An 18,982-nucleotide genomic window follows, 5' to 3' on the forward strand; every position below is an offset into this window, starting at 1 on the left:
ATATTTCTAACGGTTGTTATCCATTAGAAACATCTTTGTAACGGTTTGTGTTTTAACACTTGCTTCTAAATTCCTAACTGATATAACCGTTAGAAAATTAAGAAAAAAAAACAAAAAAAAAAGGTTTAAATAAACTAATATATATATATATATATATATATATATATATATATATATATATATATATATATATATATATATATATATATATATATATATATATATATATATATATTGCTCTGAATTTTGAAATAAATAGCAATTTATAACACATAAGGTCTCTTTAGTTACATAAAAATGATTCTGAAGTATAAAAAAATCGATATATACAATACACCATTATATTTCATTAATAAATCAATACAGTAACCATAAGTCTCAAGACTCATGCAAATCTACCAAACAGAGATCTTAAACACATGTACCAACTCTCAAGAAAAATAACATATCCCTTGAACAAGGATCATAGAATTCCTACCTATCAAGCTGTTAATATCACCAACCCGACCCATAACCCATACCGGGGTGTTCCCCCCAGTTCCGACATTCAGAGCATTTTGACCTGAATCCATAGACAAGAGAAAATTATGTTAGAAAAAAATGCAATTACCTGATATTTCCTTATCGCGTTGAGCAAAATGACATGAAATCATGTGGATATACTCTGTTACATGAACCGTAATATAAATCATGGACAAAGAACAAAGAACTATAGATCTTATAACTCTTTTTGTTCATTTAGCATACCATATATAATACAACAAAAATCGTCAAAAATAATGAAAAATGTTAGTACAACAATATTATACAGACCTAATAAAATGCATTGTCTCCACATTATATATAAAACAAAAAATGTAAGGTTATTACCTGTATGCAGTCCCGCCTGTCGCACCAGGAAATATAAGTTACTAAAACCCAATTGTAATAATACATGGTACTATTCAATAGTAAGAATACATGATACTGCAACCCTGCTAAACTTGATCAATAGGTGATGGCGGTCTAAAAATTGGACATGGTGCGACATAATCAAAAAGTTGTTAAAAAGCTGTAGATGTAAATTAGGATTTCAATAATATGTACTTGAGATTCTTACCTTCCATATAACCAAATCAACATAATCTTGGAAATTGAAATAAAACTTCTTCTTCAGGCATTGTATTCTCAGACAAACAAACAGATACATTACACAAAAGCTGTTAGGTAATGTTAGGTGAACAAAAAATATTTTCTTGGGAATTAAAAGCAGAAAATATCAAGACATTATAATAAAAACTCAACGGCTCGCCATTGCAATAAGTCCGGCAGATTTTAATACAGGACATAAAAGAAAAGGAGTTCAAAAATCTTTATGATTTTCATCACTACTTATATACTACTCACCAATGTTGGGTCATCTTCTTCATTCGATATGAATGAGAGAATCCACTGTTTGAAACCACTCAAACAAGAAGCTTCAGGAATATGTTCGATATGATCCGAGCCATTCACTACTTTAGCAGTTCTACTTTTGCCCGAGTTGACATACACTGAAATTTAACAATGAACTGCCCATCAAAACAACACCGATAACTAAGTTATCAACAATAAACTGTAAAATGAAATAAAATTATAAGTTGTACTTCTGCCAGAGTTAAAATAGACTGCAATTTAACAAAAACAAATGCCCATCAAACTAACACAGATAACCAAGTTCTCAACAAGAAACTGTAAAATGAAATAAAAATCTAAAAAGGAATAAAAAATATATCATTATTCATTAAGCTCATCTCTTCCTTGTGGTATCAATTTTAGAGCGTGTGAATATACCAGTTGCCTGATCACCGGAATTGGGGAAAATCTCCAACCGACCGCATATGAACGAGATTGCCAGAGTCGAATCTGAAGAATCTGGATTCTTTGATTTGGTGATTTCATCAAATCAAAAGCGAAAAAGTTTAGAACCTATCGCAAAAAAACGATCTGAAAACGCTTCCGATTTGAAGAATATGCGAATAAAAATTAAAAATTACCATAAATCAACGAACAACTTTTGCTGAAGCATCTTGCATCCAATATTGTTGTTCGCCGTCGAATTGAATTTAAAAAGTGTACTGTCGGTGGTGGTGCAAGAGAACCGATAACCCTAGACGTTCAATCTCACCCCATCGGTTTTCTTTTCCTTCATCAGACTAGAAGATAGAGAATGGGTTAGTTTTTAATAAATAACGAAAATTCCTTAATTTTAATTTTAATGTAAATATTATATAATATATTATAGATTTAGTTCATGTATTACTAACACATACCAACCGTTAGGAATAACTTTTCAATTGTTACTAATTTAATACAAATAAATTATTATTAATAGTAACGGATAGGTGAATTTTCTAACGGATATAGCTGTTAGCAATTTCTAACGGCATATATCCGTTAGAAATCACAAATTTATGCTGTTAGAAAAATCTCATTTTGGTGTAGTGTTTTCTGCTTCCCACACGGCCGTGTGAGATTATAGTTCATTTTTCGCGCGGCCGTGCGAAAAATGAAAATTGGGCAGTAGCTTTTTCTGCTTTCCACACGGCCGTGTGAGTTTTTAGTTCAATTTTCATGCGGCCGTGTGAATTGCAAAAATCTTCCAGTAGCTTTTTCTTCTTTCCACACGACCGTGTGAGTTTCAAGTCAATTTTAATGCGGCCGTGTGGTATTCCAAATTGCGTTTTACCCTTGAAAATAAAAAAAATTGCTTAGTTCATTAGTTTGCACGCTTCAATAAAAATAAAATAAAAAAAACAAAAACTAACAGAAAAAAAACTAATAAAAACAAAAAAAAAACAAAATCTCGGGCCTCCCGAGAAGCGCTAAGTTTACAGTCTTCAGTCAGACTTTGTCTGCTTCTTTGCTCAAGCTAAAGTGACCGAAGTCACTTGGCCATTGAATTCTCCTCCCCAATAATGCTTGAGGCGCTGCCCATTGACTTTGAAATTCGGAATCCAATAACTCGACTGCGCCATGCGGAAATACTTCGAGTATAGTAAACGGTCCGAACCATCTTGACTTGAGTTTTCCCAGAAATAACTTGAGACGGGAGTTGAAAAGGAGTACCAATTCACCCTTGTGAAATTCTCGATGCAATATTTTATTATCATGCCATCTCTTGGTTTTTTCTTTGTAAATACGATTGCTTTCATAAGCATTCAATCGCAATTCATCGAGCTCGTTGAGTTGCACCATTCGTTTCTCCTTGCATGCCTCAAGATCGAAATTTAGCCTCTTAATCGCCCAAAATGCATTATGCTCCAATTCAACCGATAGATGACACGCCTTGCCATAAATCAATCGAAACGGTGTCATCCCAAGTGGAATTTTGTAAGCTGTATTATATGCCCAAAGTGCATCGTCTAATTTTCTCGACCAATCTTTCTGGGTAGGACTCACAATGTTTTCGACGATATTTTTGATTTCACGATTCGTAACCTTGGCTTTCCTGTTCGTATGTGGGTGATAGGCCAATGCATGTTTTACACCATACTTGGCCAAGAGTGCCTCGAATTTTTTGTTGCAAAAGTGAGTGCCTCCATCACTAATAATTGCTCGCGGTGTTCCAAATCTAGTGAATATCTGTCTTTTCAAGAAAGCACAAACCACTGTAGAATCATTAGTAGGAAAGGCGGCCGCTTCAACCCATTTAGATACATAATCGACGGCCACTAAGATGTATAGGTTATTGAATGATGGGACAAAAGGCCCCATAAAATCTATTCCCCATACATTGAAGGGTTCTACTTCGATCATTGTATTTAATGGGAGTTCGTGCCTCCTAGAAATATAACCTACTCGGTGACATCTATCGCAACTCGTTAAAAGTTTATAGAAATCATTAAACAGAGTGGCCAAAAGAAACATGACTGAAGTACCTTCCTCGTTGTTCACTCACCTCCATAATGCCCCGCATAATCCGAGCCATGGCAATGAAAAAGTATATCTCTTTGCTCGTTTTCCGGTACACATCTTCGAATGACTAAATCGCTGCATTGTCTAAACAAAATGGGTTCTTCCCAAAAGTACAAATTCACATCAAGTAAATCCTTTTTTCGTTGATGAAAACTGAGCTCAGACGGAAGTACATGGCTAACTAAATAATTTACAAAATCCGCATACCATGGTACTTCTTGATTATCCACGACAAGTAATTGTTCATCCGGGAAGTTTTCATTAATGCACATTTTATATTTTAATTCCGTTTCTGTAACACCCCACCTTTCCAAAACCCGAAAATCCTAAAACCCGAGACTAATATTTCTAACTCGAGAACCCTTAAGGAATATTATTACGTGATATTAATTATATGCATTACGTGAATTTAATTATGTTACTTACGTGAATAATTACGTGCGCCATTATGTGTGCGATTTATATGATTTAAATTTCCGTAGATTAAAATACTATGGAATTTCGTGAATTACGTGGTTTATGTGAATAACTGCGTATTTTATTTATTTGGTAAATTATTTGAAACTTGGTAAATTAAGTGGATTATATATATATATATATATATATATATATATATATATATATATATATATATATATATATATATATATATATATACACGTACATACATGCATGCATACGTATACATACATATATGCTAATACTTGCATTATACATTAGAGTGTATTTACATATGTGTGTGTGTATGTCCGATAAGTGTGTGTGTGTGTGTGTGTGTTCGGATTATGTGTGTGTGTGGTATTTATGCAATTTGTGTTTATTTTAAATAAATTAATTAGTGAATAAGTGTGCATGTTTTTACACTTGGCACACCCTAATCATTTTATCTACACTCACACTCAACATTCTCATTAGTGAGATGAAGAGACACCCTTCATCTCTCTTCTTCCAACACCTCAAACATTACTTGTCTTCCTCTTCTCCTTCCACCGAAGCCCTCACCACCATCATCGGCCCTCCTCTCTCCACCTCACTTCATTTTTCCAAAGAAAACCCCAAAATAAGATGAAGGTTCCTTATTTAACTCTTGCCATAGACTACTCCAAAAATACCATCAAAACCACTTGCCTCCTTACGGGAGATCACAACTCCTCCCTCCTTGAAGCTCACACCATTTCCTTCACAATCAAGGTGGCTTGGTTGAACTTCGGTGCTTGAAAGCTTTCCTCCCTCTCGGTTATTTTCTTTCTTCGATTTTAAGGTAAGAAATTCCGATTTCTTGCTGCAATTAAATGGCATCAATAGTATTAAAAGGGTTTTCAAAGTTTTCTAAAAGATTGGGAGTGATTTCGAAAATTTAGGGGTTTTTGAAGAAAAATGGAGAATGAGTGTTTCTTGTTAATTTCTTGTTCTTGCATGCATCATCTATGTTGATAGTGGTCAGATACAACTTTTATTGGCCAAAAGCCTTAAAATTTTCAGATTTCAAAAAAGGGGTTTTCAAGAAAAGTGAAATTTTTAACTTTTGTGGTTGCATGTGTAGATCTTCAAAAGTTTGGGCCAAATCTGTAATTTTTGTAAAGTCTGTCCGAAAAATGTTTTCAAAACTGTTTTCCAGCATTTATTGAACTAAAATTTCGGATTTAAAGAAATTTTTGTAAGAAAAAGTTGATTTTGGAACTCTAGTAGGCTTGCATGTGTAGATCTAGAGAATTTGGGGTAAATTGTGTAATTTCCGAAATTTCTGCATAAAGTAACTTTCCAACTTCATTTTCTGCATCTAGTAAAGTGGAATTTCAGATTTGTTAGGGGTTTTCATGAAAAAGTAGAAATTGAACTTCTAGTGTGGTTGCATGTATAAATTTCGAAACTTTTGGGTCAAAACTGCAATTTCCGAAAAATCTTTCATTTTTAAAGTTTGGATCTGTTTTTCAGCAAGTATTAGATAGGAAAAAGTTTTATTTAACAAGTTTTTAAATCAATTAGAGTTATATTAGAGTTTTGGATTTTTAAATTGAAAAAGGGATTTTCCTAGTTTTTATTTCAAAAAAAATTCGAAACTTTGTAAAACTTTAAAATTTATTTCAGAATCTGGAATTTGAGTCAGTTAGGAGTTCTAGGATTTAATTTGAGAATTTTTGGAATTAGTTTGCTAATATTTCGAAATTAGGATAATTGCATGTCATTTACATATGTTTTGTGCCTTAAGTGTTCATGTTTTGATTTAATGGTCATGAATTATGAATTTTGGTATTTTTGCACTTTGATTTGCTGCTGGATGTGTTTAATGGCTGTGAGGAATTGATTGAAATGGATTATTACCTAGAAGTGGTAATAAGTCCATTTAATGAGAATTGAAAAAAAGGGAATTTGTTCCTAAGTTTATTTGATGTGTAATTAGTGATGTTTAATGTGTTGATTGTACATGTGTGTGTGCTGAATATGTGTGAGTGTGTGTGCTGAATGTGCATGTGGTGTGTGCCGTGTGTGGTGGTGTGTTTATATGTGAGAATTTGGGGATTTTTGCCCAAATTGTGAAAATGTGGTAAATTGTGGTATTTGTGTGATTTGTGACACTTGATTGACATTTGTGATGTTACGTGTGGGTCATAAGCATAATTTCGAAAAGTTGCATTAAATGATTTTATTTGAAAGATTAATGGAATATCGGGTAATAAACAACTCGGATATAGTGGGCCGGTATCCAACTAGGATGATCTGTGTAGTGGTTTGATTCCACTTAGTGAAAACGGGCTCGTAACAGGTTTATTATTCGGTACAGAAATTAATCTTTCATGGATCCGATAAACCGAAAAAAATGTGTTTTTCATGATTTTCACAAAAAGGGCATTTTAGTCATTTTGCATGATTACGTGATTTTGTGGAATAATGTATTTTCGTGAGATACGTGATTTGACCGATTGCCTTGTGTTGTTTTACGAAACGTGGGTAAGAACGGGTATACAATATTATATATTATATATATAACGTATTTCCAAAGTTCGATATTACTCGGATTTCTTACTGAGCTTTATAGCTCATATAGATGTCTTTTAATTGCAGGTAGTAGTGCTAGTAATCCTCAACCGGGATGGATCGAGTAGTGGATCGAGGTCTTGCTCGGAATTTTGGAAGACGTACGAGGACCTATGAACGATGCTAGACTTTTGGTTATTTTCTTTTGGTGGTGTAACCCTAAACCGTAACATTTCTCTTTTCGTACTTTTGAACTCACTTTCGTTATGAATCGTACTTAATTCCTACTTTAATATCGTAAGTTTCGTAATGTGTTATTCTTCATGCCTCCATTAGAAAACTTCGAATCAATCACAAAAATAACCTTTTTGAACTCTGATTTATTCTCGAACCGAAAAATGTTTAGTGAGAATGTAGCACTCGAATAAGAAACCTCCTTTCGAAACTTATTTCCAAACCAAGCTTTGTATTCGGCTAAAGTAATCCAACAAAGTTTTCGAAAATGCAAAGCCTTCAACACCCAAAGGAAGAATATTTTTAATAATTGCATTTTCACCCCATTCCAATGTTTTCAAAAATTACAAAGAGATCCTTTGCTTCCGCTAGTTTAATAAATATTCCGATAAACTGGTTCGATTTATCGCCCATCTAGAAGGGGGGTGCTACAGTTTCTAGCCTAGATAAATGATCGGCTACTTGGTTCTCGCTACCTTTACGATCACGAATTTCCAAATCAAACTCTTGCAGCAGTAAGACCCTCCTAATAAGTATGGGTTTTGCTTCTTTTTTTCTATCAAATATTTCAAGGCCGAATGATCTGTAAAGACAATGACCTTTGTGCCTATAAGATATGATCTAAATTTTTCGAATGCAAAAGCAACTGCTAGCAACTCTTTTTCAGTAGTGGTATAGTTCGATTGCGCATCGTTTAGAGTTTTACTACCATAGTAAATTGAATGAAATTTTTTATTCTTTCTTTGGCCCAACACTGCACCTACCTCATAATCACTGGCATCACACATAAGTTCAAAGGGTTCATCCCAGTAATAGGTGCGGTTACTAACCTTGTTTTCAATTCGTTGAATGCTTGGAGGCATTCGTCATTGAAGTCAAATTTGACGTCGTTCTCCAACAAATTGCACAATGGTTTGGCAACCATAGAAAAATCCTTGATGAACTGCCTATAGAAACCTGCATGTCCCAAAAAACTTCGAATTCCCTTTACTGAAATTGGTGGCGATAATTTCTCCATTGTTTCGATTTTTGCTCGATCGACTTCTAAACCTTTCTTTGACACCTTGTGTCCTAGCACAATCCCTTCTTGCACCATAAAGTGGCACTTTTCCCAGTTGAGCCCTAAATTTGTCTCTTCACACCTGCGAAGAACCTTAGCCAGTATTTGGAGACAAGTGTCATACATATCACCGAAAATGGAAAAATCATCCATAAATATTTCAAGACCACATTCAACCATGTTTGTAAAAATTGCCTTCATACAACATTGAAAAGTGGCAGGAGCATTGCATAAACCGAACGGCATACGTCTAAGAGCAAAAGTACCAAAAGGAAAAGTAAAAGTGGTTTTGTCTTGGTCCTCGGGAGCTATGGCGATTTGGTTATAACCGGAATACCCATCTAAAAAACAATAAAATTCTTGGCAAGCTAGCCTATCAAGCATTTGATCAATAAAGGGCAAGCGAAAGTGGTCTTTTCGAGTGGCCTTGTTCATTTTTCTATAATACATTCAAATTCACCAACCCGTTACTGTCATAGAAAAGGGATTAATTCATTTTTTTTGTTTTTTATAACAGTCATCCCCCATTTCTTAGGTACACATTATACCGGACTAGCCCACGCACTATCGGAAATAGGAAAAATAATACATGCGTCTAACCACTTGATGATTTCTTTCTTCTCAACTTCCTTTATGATGGGCTTCAATCGCCTCTGCTGCTCAACTGAAGATTTATGGCTCTCCTCCACGATGATCTTGTGCATGCAAAAAGTTGGACTTATGCCTTTGATGTCGGAAATTGTCCACCCAAGGGCTAGCTTGTGCTCTCGCAAGACATCCAAAAGTCTTTCTTCCTGTAAACCTGTCAAGGATGCAGAAATAATAACAGGTAAGGTATCATGAGCTCCAAGGTACATATATTTTAAATGAGAAGATAAAATTTTAAGCTCAAGTTTTGGAGGTTCGATCACTGAAGGTTTAAAAGTGACGGATAGTGGGAGTTTCGTTTCCAAACTTTCAAAGTGTGGCTTTGACAACGGCTTTGCTGAATCGAACCAACATAATTGTTCAGTCAGTGCTTCTTCCTCAATTGATGTTCCTGCACTCAAAGATGCTTCCAACGGATCCACAATTAAAGGTTCAATAAAATCAAAATTCAATTGATCTAACACATCAAAAGCAAAACATTCATCACCCTCTTGAGGATGCTTCATTGTACGGAAAACATCAAATTTAATCGTTTCATCCCCCAAAGACATAGATATAATACCATTATACACGTCAATTATAGTTCTACCCGTTCTCAAAAAAGGTCTCCCCAAAATCAAAGGGATTTCTTTATCTTCTTCCATATCAAGAACTACAAAATATGCAGGAAAGATGAATTTATCTACTTTGACTAACACATCCTCTACTATTCCTTTTGGGTATATGAGTGATCTATCGGCTAACTGTTAACTCACATATACCAATTTTATATCTCCTAATCCTAAACTTTGAAAAAGCGAGAAAGGCATGAGATTAATACTAGCTCCTAAATCTATGAGAGATTTTGCAAAGAACTTACCTTCGATCGCGACTGGAATTGTAAACTTACCCGGGTCTCCAAGCTTCGGTGGAATTGGGCGAGTGAGAATGACACTGCATTGTTCGGTTAAGGCTATCATCTCATGTTCACCGAATTTCCGTTTCTTAGATACCATATCTTTCAAAAAATTTACCCAATGAGGCATTAGTGCAAGAGCTCGAGTAAAAGGAATATTAATATGTAATTCATTTAATTGCTCAAGAAAACTTTTGTAATACGACTCATTCTTTGTTTTTATCAAGCGTTGAGGATAAGGTACCTGTGGGGTCGGCTTAGGCGCAACGACCCTTTTCTCACCTGGTGGATCTGTCAGAATCTCAACTTTCCTTTCTCCTTGCTCTCCTCCATCCTTGCTTGTTGCCTTTTTCGTCACTTCTTCCAATTTTGTCTCATTCCTTAAACTTACGGCTTTGCATTACTTGTTTGTGCCCTTTCGAGGATCTTCCGTATTTGACGGCAATGCATCGGCTGGCCTCGCGTTTAGCTGGGTTGCAAATTAACCCATCTGTGTTTCCAAATTCCAGATGGAAGCTTGAGTTGATGTCATGAATTGTGCTAAGATATTTTCGAGATCTCCACCTTGAGGTGGGGCTTGAGGTGGATTTTGGAATCTGGCAGTTGGCCGTGAATAACTAGGAGGTTGACCTTGAGGTGGTTCTTGTCTTTGTCCTTGCTGATTTCCTCCCCATCCAAAGTTGGGGTGATCTTTCCATCCCGGATTATATGTGTTGGAGTACGGGTTCCTCTGTTGTCGGTTGGTGTCATTCACGTAATTTAGAGACTCCGTTTCTTCTAAACACTGGTCGGGACTTTGGACTTCATGGACTTGCTGAGTGTGCGAAGCTGCTACTTGCTTTGATAGCTTTTCTAACTGATGCCCGTATGTATTTATTTCTAGCGATTCGCTCCAAAAGTTTGTATGCTTCATCATAGGTCAAACTCATGAACATTCATCCAGCTGCAAAGTCGAGCACAATCCTCGAGTTATCTTGCAATCCATCGTTGAATATTTGCAGCTGGCGCCACTCTTGAAGTCCGTGATTCGGGCATCTTCGAATTAGTTGTTTGAACCGCTCCCACGTCTCGAATAACACTTCACCAGCTTCTTGTATGAAGTTATGTATTTCTCTCCGTTTTTTTTTTATGTTTAGGTTGGGGAGTTGTATGTGTTCATGAAGAGTTGTGCTAGCTGGGGCCAAGACAAGATGGAGTGCGGTGCACAAGTTTGTAACCATTCTCGGGATGCTCCTTGTAAAAAGTGCTTGAAAAGGCGGATTTGCAGTGCTTCAGGTGATACTCCATTCATCTTATGCGAATCACACGTTTCGAGAAAGTTGACCAAGTGAAGATGCGGATCTTCATGAGCTAATCCGCTAAACAACCCATTGTTTTGGAGCATAGTAAGGAGTCCTGCTCTAATTTCGAAATTATTGGCTTCAATGGGGGGCTGCTGGATGCTTGATTGAAACCCATTGAGTGTCGGAACGGTGTACTCATGCAATGCTCGTTGACGAGGTGGTGGATTAATGAGCTGAAGTTGCTCTTGCTCGTTGATGACATTTCCTTCCGCATTTAGTAAGCGTCCCTGGTCATCTCTCCTGCGATTATTTTCTTCTTCCATTGTTGCGGGAACGTTTTGAGCTAACCGTTGATTTCTCCTGACGTGCCTAAACGTTCGCTCACTTTCGGGATCAAAAGGCATCAAGTTCGTGTCGTGTCCTCTTCGCATAAAAGGTACCTAAAACAAAAATAATAAAAATAAAATAAGAAAATAAAATAATTAAATAAAATAAATAAAACAGTTGAAGTAAGAAAAATTGCTCAAATTTAATATATTTGAATAAATACATAATTTAGCCGTATTCCCCGGCAACGGCGCAAAAAACTTGTTCGGCTAAATATCTAACACGCAAGTGCACGTATCGCAAACAGATTGTAAAAGCGGACTCGTGAGAGTCGGATGTCGATCCTACATGGAATACTCATATTATTTAATCCTAAGTACCAAATTCTAACAATTATGATTTTTATCCAGCCTACGCAAGGTTGTCAAATTTAATCAGTTAAACAATTAAACTAATTATGAAAGCAAATAATCACGAGAAAATAGCAATATAAAAACGGATCTAGGATTTTATCTTCCCCCTATGCGATAATTCTTCACCCAATTAAACCTCTATCATGCAAGTTACGAGTCCCGATTATTAACCCGAGACACTCAATTATTCATAACACGTTGTTGCGTGTATTGTGAGTCTATTATTTATAACCGATTTTCTATATGTCTATGCAAACCCGTTATAAAAGCATTAAATAACAAGTCTCGTAACCTGCTACCTAAGGTATTATCTATATGTCTACTATAATACATGCAATTAACACACTCATCCGGTGAAAGCTACTCGAAGGCTCTTCTATCCTTGTTCTAATTATTAAAATGATATGTCAATCAATTCTAACAATAACATATAACAACATAAATTAGCTAGATTCATGCCCTAAATAAGATCAAATAGAAGAAATAATCATGAAATTTAAACTTACATAATATTAGAAAATTAGGTTTGAATCACCACATAAGGTTCCAACAAAATCCTAGATTAAAAGCTTAGCTACTCGTGTTCTCTACGAAAAACATAATAAAAATACGAAAATTCATAAAAATCGAAAAGAAAAGTAAAGGAAGAACTATGATGAAGATTCGTCAAGTCTTTGTCTTCGTTTCTCCTTTCTCTTGATAAGTGTTCGTTTTGCACGATTTTTGCTTATCAAATCTTCGAGTTTGGGTCTTCGTTCGTCCGAGTTTCGGCTTTATTTGTATATATTATTGCGTTTATTGTTTTATTTCTATTTTTAGGTTTTGTTAGCTATTTTTGCCGATTCGAAACGATTTTGAAAGCGAAGCCGAGAATCAAGTCAAACAAGACAAAATTTGCAAACAAGACAAAATCGGTATTTTACGCATAACTTTTTCATACGACCTCCGATTGAGCTGACTCAAGGGGCCTTAGAAAGCTAACTTCAAGATCTACAACTTTTGGGAAATGCATAATTATCAAATTCGGGCTCAAAAAGGGTCAACACAGAGTTTCAAGTTCAGACAGACACCATATCGCGATATTACCATTCATATCGCGATATGGGAGAAAACGAAACAGAGAGCTTGCGTTTTTGCCATATCGCGCGATATGCCATCCTGTATCGCGATATGGGGAGAAACGAAACAGAGAGCTTGGGTTTTTTCCATATCTCCCGATATTGTCCCCCATATCGCGATATGGCCTCGGGATGCGTAAAAAATATCTAAAAAGGCAAATCTTTCTCAAGAAAATTTTCCTTACTATAAATAGATCCCTTGTGTCATTTTACAAAGGGCTGGACTTGATTCTTCGACTTTTTCTTCGGTTTTCTCTTCGATTCTCGCCAGTTCTTCGCGGGAAGTTTCGACGAGGGTTTCGACTCGGGTTTTTCATAAGCTTTTTCTTTACGTTTAGTTTATGATTTGTGTTCTTCATTTGGATGCTATGTTTGTAATGAACTGAGCATTTTCTTTTAGGGGAAATGAAACCTTGTATATATTGATTTTGATTTCCGGACCTGTGATCTATTTGTCATTCTTTGATTCTGTTTATGTTTTCCTGTATTAAATGCTTTCGATTGTTTGGCCAACAGTTGAATTGCTTGTAAATGGGAATGAACTCGAGAGAGCATTTCTCGTTTGATTTTAGGAAAACATAGCTCGGGTTGTGGAAACGGAGACGTGATGCACCTCGCGTAGCCCTTAAGGACTTGACCTAAATGCTCTCTTAATATCAGGTTCTGAACGGAGACGTCGGACCTGTGGGCAGACTCTAACTACATTGGAGACGGGGGCTAGGGTATTTTAGTGTCAGGGTTAGCGAATATATAATTGACATTTGATTCGGATCTGTAGATTTTTATCGATATTACACTGGTGAATTTACCCTAGAAGCCATCACACGTCGGAATTCCTCGCTTGTACTGGCGGACCGTTGTTTTTATTTATTGTTTCTTTTTAGTTTCATTTCTCCCATCCATTTATAATCGTCTCAATAAAGTTTAGGATAGTATAATTACGGTACTTGGTAAATTTAGGAACTTAATTCCCTGTCATTTGATTACTAGCCATGTAAGGGTATTTTTGGACTATCAAAAAAGGAAGAAAAATATCTACATCAATCCACTTTTCTTTCATTTATCAATTTCATAACCATTTCTAAATTATATTTATATTATTTTCATACTAACTTAGAAATTTCCGGATACTTCACTAATATGAACACAATGGTTGGGTGCTAAGCAATACTAACATATAAGTCAAGGAACTAAACCTCCACATGTTTTTTTGCAAAACTCTCCCGTAAATGTGAGTAAATAAATTTAGAGGAAAAAGTTGGCAAGTATAGAAAAATAACTTCTCGCACAAAAATAAATAAATTCACTACCATTGTTTTTTTTTTAATCTACATTGTCATCTTCTACCGTAAATTAGATCAAAAAACATTTTGATATCTAGTTATTTTCTCATTTATGGACATAAGAATATTGAGTGAATCGTATTTATACAAAACGTTTTTTATAAGATGGAAGAATAAACATTTTGAGTGACTTAATCCTATGCTCATGAGTGACTCTTCCATAACACTTCATTAATGTTGTAGGTAACATTTTAAAAGGTAAGCACAATAGAGAGTTTCTAAGTAGCTACTAGAAATCTCTACAAAATTTGTTTCACAAATCTCGTATAAGCACATAGGTGCCTACTTATTTTCAAACATTTCAGAAAAAAAATCTCTTTACCTAAAGTGACATCAACCCCATCAAAGTCAAAATTACTATTGTTTTATATGCCTATAGAAATCTACTCATCTGTTAAGACAAATTAATTGTTATGACAATTACTATGTTGCAACTTATGTTCTGTGTGTAGTTATGAATTCTAACTAATAAAAGTTGAATAAGAAGACACACAATATAAAGTGGTTAAGATACAAATGTATATTACATCCACAAGGACCTGCAATCAAAATTTTGCTAGTTTAGATTTTGTTGATCGTATACGAATATTACAAAAGGGCGTCCAAAAATACATATTATGCAGATCATCGATATCCAAAATATTAAAAAAGGGCGTCCAAAAATACATATTATGTTGATCGACAATATCCAAAATATTAAAAAAGGGCATACAAAATATCCAAAATTCTAAGTATTGTGTATAATACATTCATTATTTATAATACGTGATTATCATACGCAATATACTTTATCGTCGATTTCCATGTACGACGACTGTGACCATTTTTACCACAGCGTTTGCACTTTAGAGTGCATTTTTCAACTTGTGACGGAATCCTTTTTGTCCTTCTACGCCCAGGTTGAGATGGTATGGCATGTGGATGAATGAAGGTGTCGTCAATCATTTTATAATCAATATCCACAAAATCCACCTCAAAAGTAGAGATGGGGTATATTATGCCTTCATATGCCACTCTAAATATTTCAACACGAAAGAATGGATCAGCGTATTCAACCACATAAATGTGTTTCTTACTGATACATGCACACGTATGCTTATACGGTAATCTTGGATTTGCCATTCTTCACAAGAGCAAGTCCTATTCTCCAAATTCACAGCAAACGACATGCCGTCGGCTTGGACCTCAAAGATCCATTCGCTAGAAAAAATCAGCCTTCAAACAACGAGAGGCGAAATAATTCTTTTTCAACCTTTTGTTTTGTTTCTTGCACAATTCATGTTTCTGCTCCATATATTCTCTTTGCCGTTTATTCATCAGACCCATATTTGTTTTTCCGTATGTGATCGACCATTGATGCAATAGGTAGCAATCGGGCCCTCTTTAACCCAGCCATTCCAACATTCTACCAAATTACTGTTTATGATCCCCCACCAAACTCCAGTAAATAGCGCATTTGCCCAACACTTTGGCCTCGAATTAGCGATAAATTCTTTGGCAAGAGGCATAGACTCCAATATGCTATCAAGATGTTGTATATGTTCGTGTAGCGTAGGAGCATATGCACATTTGATGAAGATAGATGTCTAGTGTTTTTTCATTGTGCAGTGGGTACTTTTTTAAAACCTAAATAATGTGGAAAAAATTAAACATCCGTGTACAAACTAAATAAAAAGCGTATAATGCATAAAGGTATATAGTATTTAAAAAACAACTACGCTTTGTACCTATTTTCTAAAATTATCAATCAAGTGCCTTAAACAATAAACATGGTGGCTATTGGGGAACATCATTGGGACTGCTTTGACAAGCCCCGAGTGACGGTCGGAAAAGAAAGTAAAATTTACATACGACAAGATTCTGCGAGTAACCAAAATTTCTCTCAACCTGAGGCAAAACCATTCCCATTTCACGTCATTTTCAGAACTAACAACTGCATATGCAATCGTAAATAGATCATCGTCTGGATCCTGGTACACAACACTAAGCAAGCATTCTTTTTTCTTGTTTTTAATATGTGTTCCAACCGAAAATATCATGGACCTACATGCACGGACAAAACCATCGATACAAGCCCTGCAAGCAATAAACATTCAAACAAACTGTTGAGTAACAAGATCGATCTCATTATATGCAATACTCATTGGATTTGTGGTTTTTACGGCGCGATAATATCTCCTTAATTTATCATAAGACGTAAGCTCAACTCGATGGATGTCATGCATCGTTATTTTCCTACCCCTCCATGCTTTTTGATACTGAATATCCACACCATAGTCTTTTTGGATATCAATCAACATTTCAATGGGTGTGTATGCTGGAGTATATCTTAATTTTGTCTTTACTATAGCTGCAACCCGATTTGCATCAGCTTTACAATGACTTCTTCAACGGAGACTATCCATTTTACACGTGTGGCGAAGATCACATTTTCGGATACATAAACTCGCCATTTGCATTCCGCATCAACACAAACAACTATGATTTTTTGCCGATCATTTTTCTTATAATTAAATAATCGCAAATTGGCAACACAATAGTTCTTTAGCATTACTCTAAACTCATCAGCACCTCTGAAATGTTGTCCCTCTCCTCTAATACAGTGTCTCCATGCATCAATTGAGGGTTTAAGAAGTACATCGTACGCATCCTCTTGTTCAACTAATGCCTACCTTTTAGATGAAAATAAATAAATAAATTAATCAACGACTATACTATATTTATTGTGAAACGACACGTCCTTAAGATATTATCTACAATGTGTCTGGGTGGATACTAACGTATATCGTCAAGCATACATTACTACAGTAACGTACATATATATTTACCATGTGTTTGTACGTGTATAATGTACATTAAACACGTTAATGTAAACATAAATAAGCAAATACTAACCTTCTATTGTCCTGGTTGTTGTCACGCAAATGAGCCTCATCGTCTATATCATTTCTATTCAGAAACAGGTCAACGATGTTCATCTTCATAATCAAATGCATCAAAAACATTGTGCGCACGTCCTCGTCGATGTTCAACCTCACGTGAATTCTTTCACGGGGGGCTAGGTATTCAAGTACCATTGTACTGTAATTTGCATCAGACCACCTCTGTCCTACAATCAAATAAAGGTCCACCAGAGTTGCATTATTATTGATTGCGAAGATACGGAGTAGTCCCCTTGTTGAGGTGCAAACAATGTCCCACATCGGTTGAATATGGGAAAGATCTATGGTTTATTAGAAGGGGATAATAACTCCATTGGTATGAGGCATTTTGGTGAAACCCAAGAGCAAAACCAGTTGGGCCCGGCCCAATCTGGACAATATCATACCAATGTGGAGTTTGTGCTATCCCGACAGGGGCCCAACAGTGGTATCAGAGCCATGGCCCAGACCTAACCATGTGGTGGAAATTCTCGAATCCTCGGTGCCGAACAAAAATGGTGAGCTCCCGGTGCGCAAATGGAGGCGGCTCGACGAGCTCCAGGTGGGAGGCTCGGTGGTGTGAGCCCCAGGCGCAAATTGAGGGGAGGCTCGGTGGTCCTTTGTGGTCCGACCTATGTGGTACTTTGTTCGAGGGCAGGATTGTTGAGGTGCAAACAATGTCCCACATCGGTTGAATATGGGAAAGATCTATGGTTTATTAGGAGGGGATAGTAATTCCATTGGTATGAGGCCTTTTGGGGAAACCCAAGAGCAAAACCAGTTGGGCCCGCCCCAATCTGCACAATATCATACCAATGTGGAGTTCGTGCTATCCCGGCGGGGGCCCAACAGTGGTATCAGAGCCATGATCCAGATCTAACCATGTGGTGGAAATTGCTGGAATTTGTGGTGGAAATTCCCGAATCCTCGGTAACAAAAATGGTGAGCTTCCGGTGCGCAAATGGAGACGACTCGACGAGCTCCAGGAGGGAGGCTCGGTGGTGTGAGCCCCAGGCGCAAATTGAGGGGAGGCTCGGTGGTCCTTTGTGGTCCGACCTATGTAGTACTTTGTTCGAGGGGAGGATTGTTGAGGTGCAAACAATGTCCCACATCGGTTGAATATGGTAAAGATCTATGGTTTATTAGGAGGGGATAATAACTCCATTGGTATGAGGCCTTTTGGGGAAACCCAAGAGCAAAACCAGTTGGGCCCGCCCCAATCTGGACAATATCATACCAATGTGGAGTTCGTGCTATCCCGGCGGGGGCCCAACACCCGTAGATCGACAACTTGCTAAGATTTTGACAGGGGGTTGTTGGCTGTCACCCTTTGATTTCATTGTTACCGTAGGTAGTAGAGCTCAAATTAGGGAAAAAATGACAAAAAAATGCCGGGCTACAAAGACCGACGGCGACCAGCGGCAGAGACAACAATGGGGCGATGAAGACGACGGCGACCAGAGGCTGAGAGAACGAAGTTGATCGTCGGCGACCAGCGGCAGAGACAACAATGGGGCGATGAAGACGACGGCGACCAGAGGCTGAGAGAACGAAGTTGATCGTCGTGTTTTTTTCGCCTCAGTAAGTTTAGAATGATGCAAGATACGGATATATTTGGGAACAATAATAATTGCTTGAAAGTGGGTGTTTTGCTGTAATTTAAATTTCAAACCACTCGATTTATGAACGTACGTTATGTAAGCACAGTGTTTACGTTTTCGAGAACACGAGGTATACATAACTCATACGTTCTGGCGGACAATGGTAAACAATTACAGTGCTCTAGTCATACGATTTTTTGTAACGTTTAATACAATTATTTCTTCAA

The sequence above is a fragment of the Erythranthe guttata genome, chromosome 3 (assembly GCF_056151865.1).
Source record: "Erythranthe guttata isolate IM_541 chromosome 3, IM_541, whole genome shotgun sequence".
NCBI lineage: Eukaryota > Viridiplantae > Streptophyta > Magnoliopsida > Lamiales > Phrymaceae > Erythranthe > Erythranthe guttata.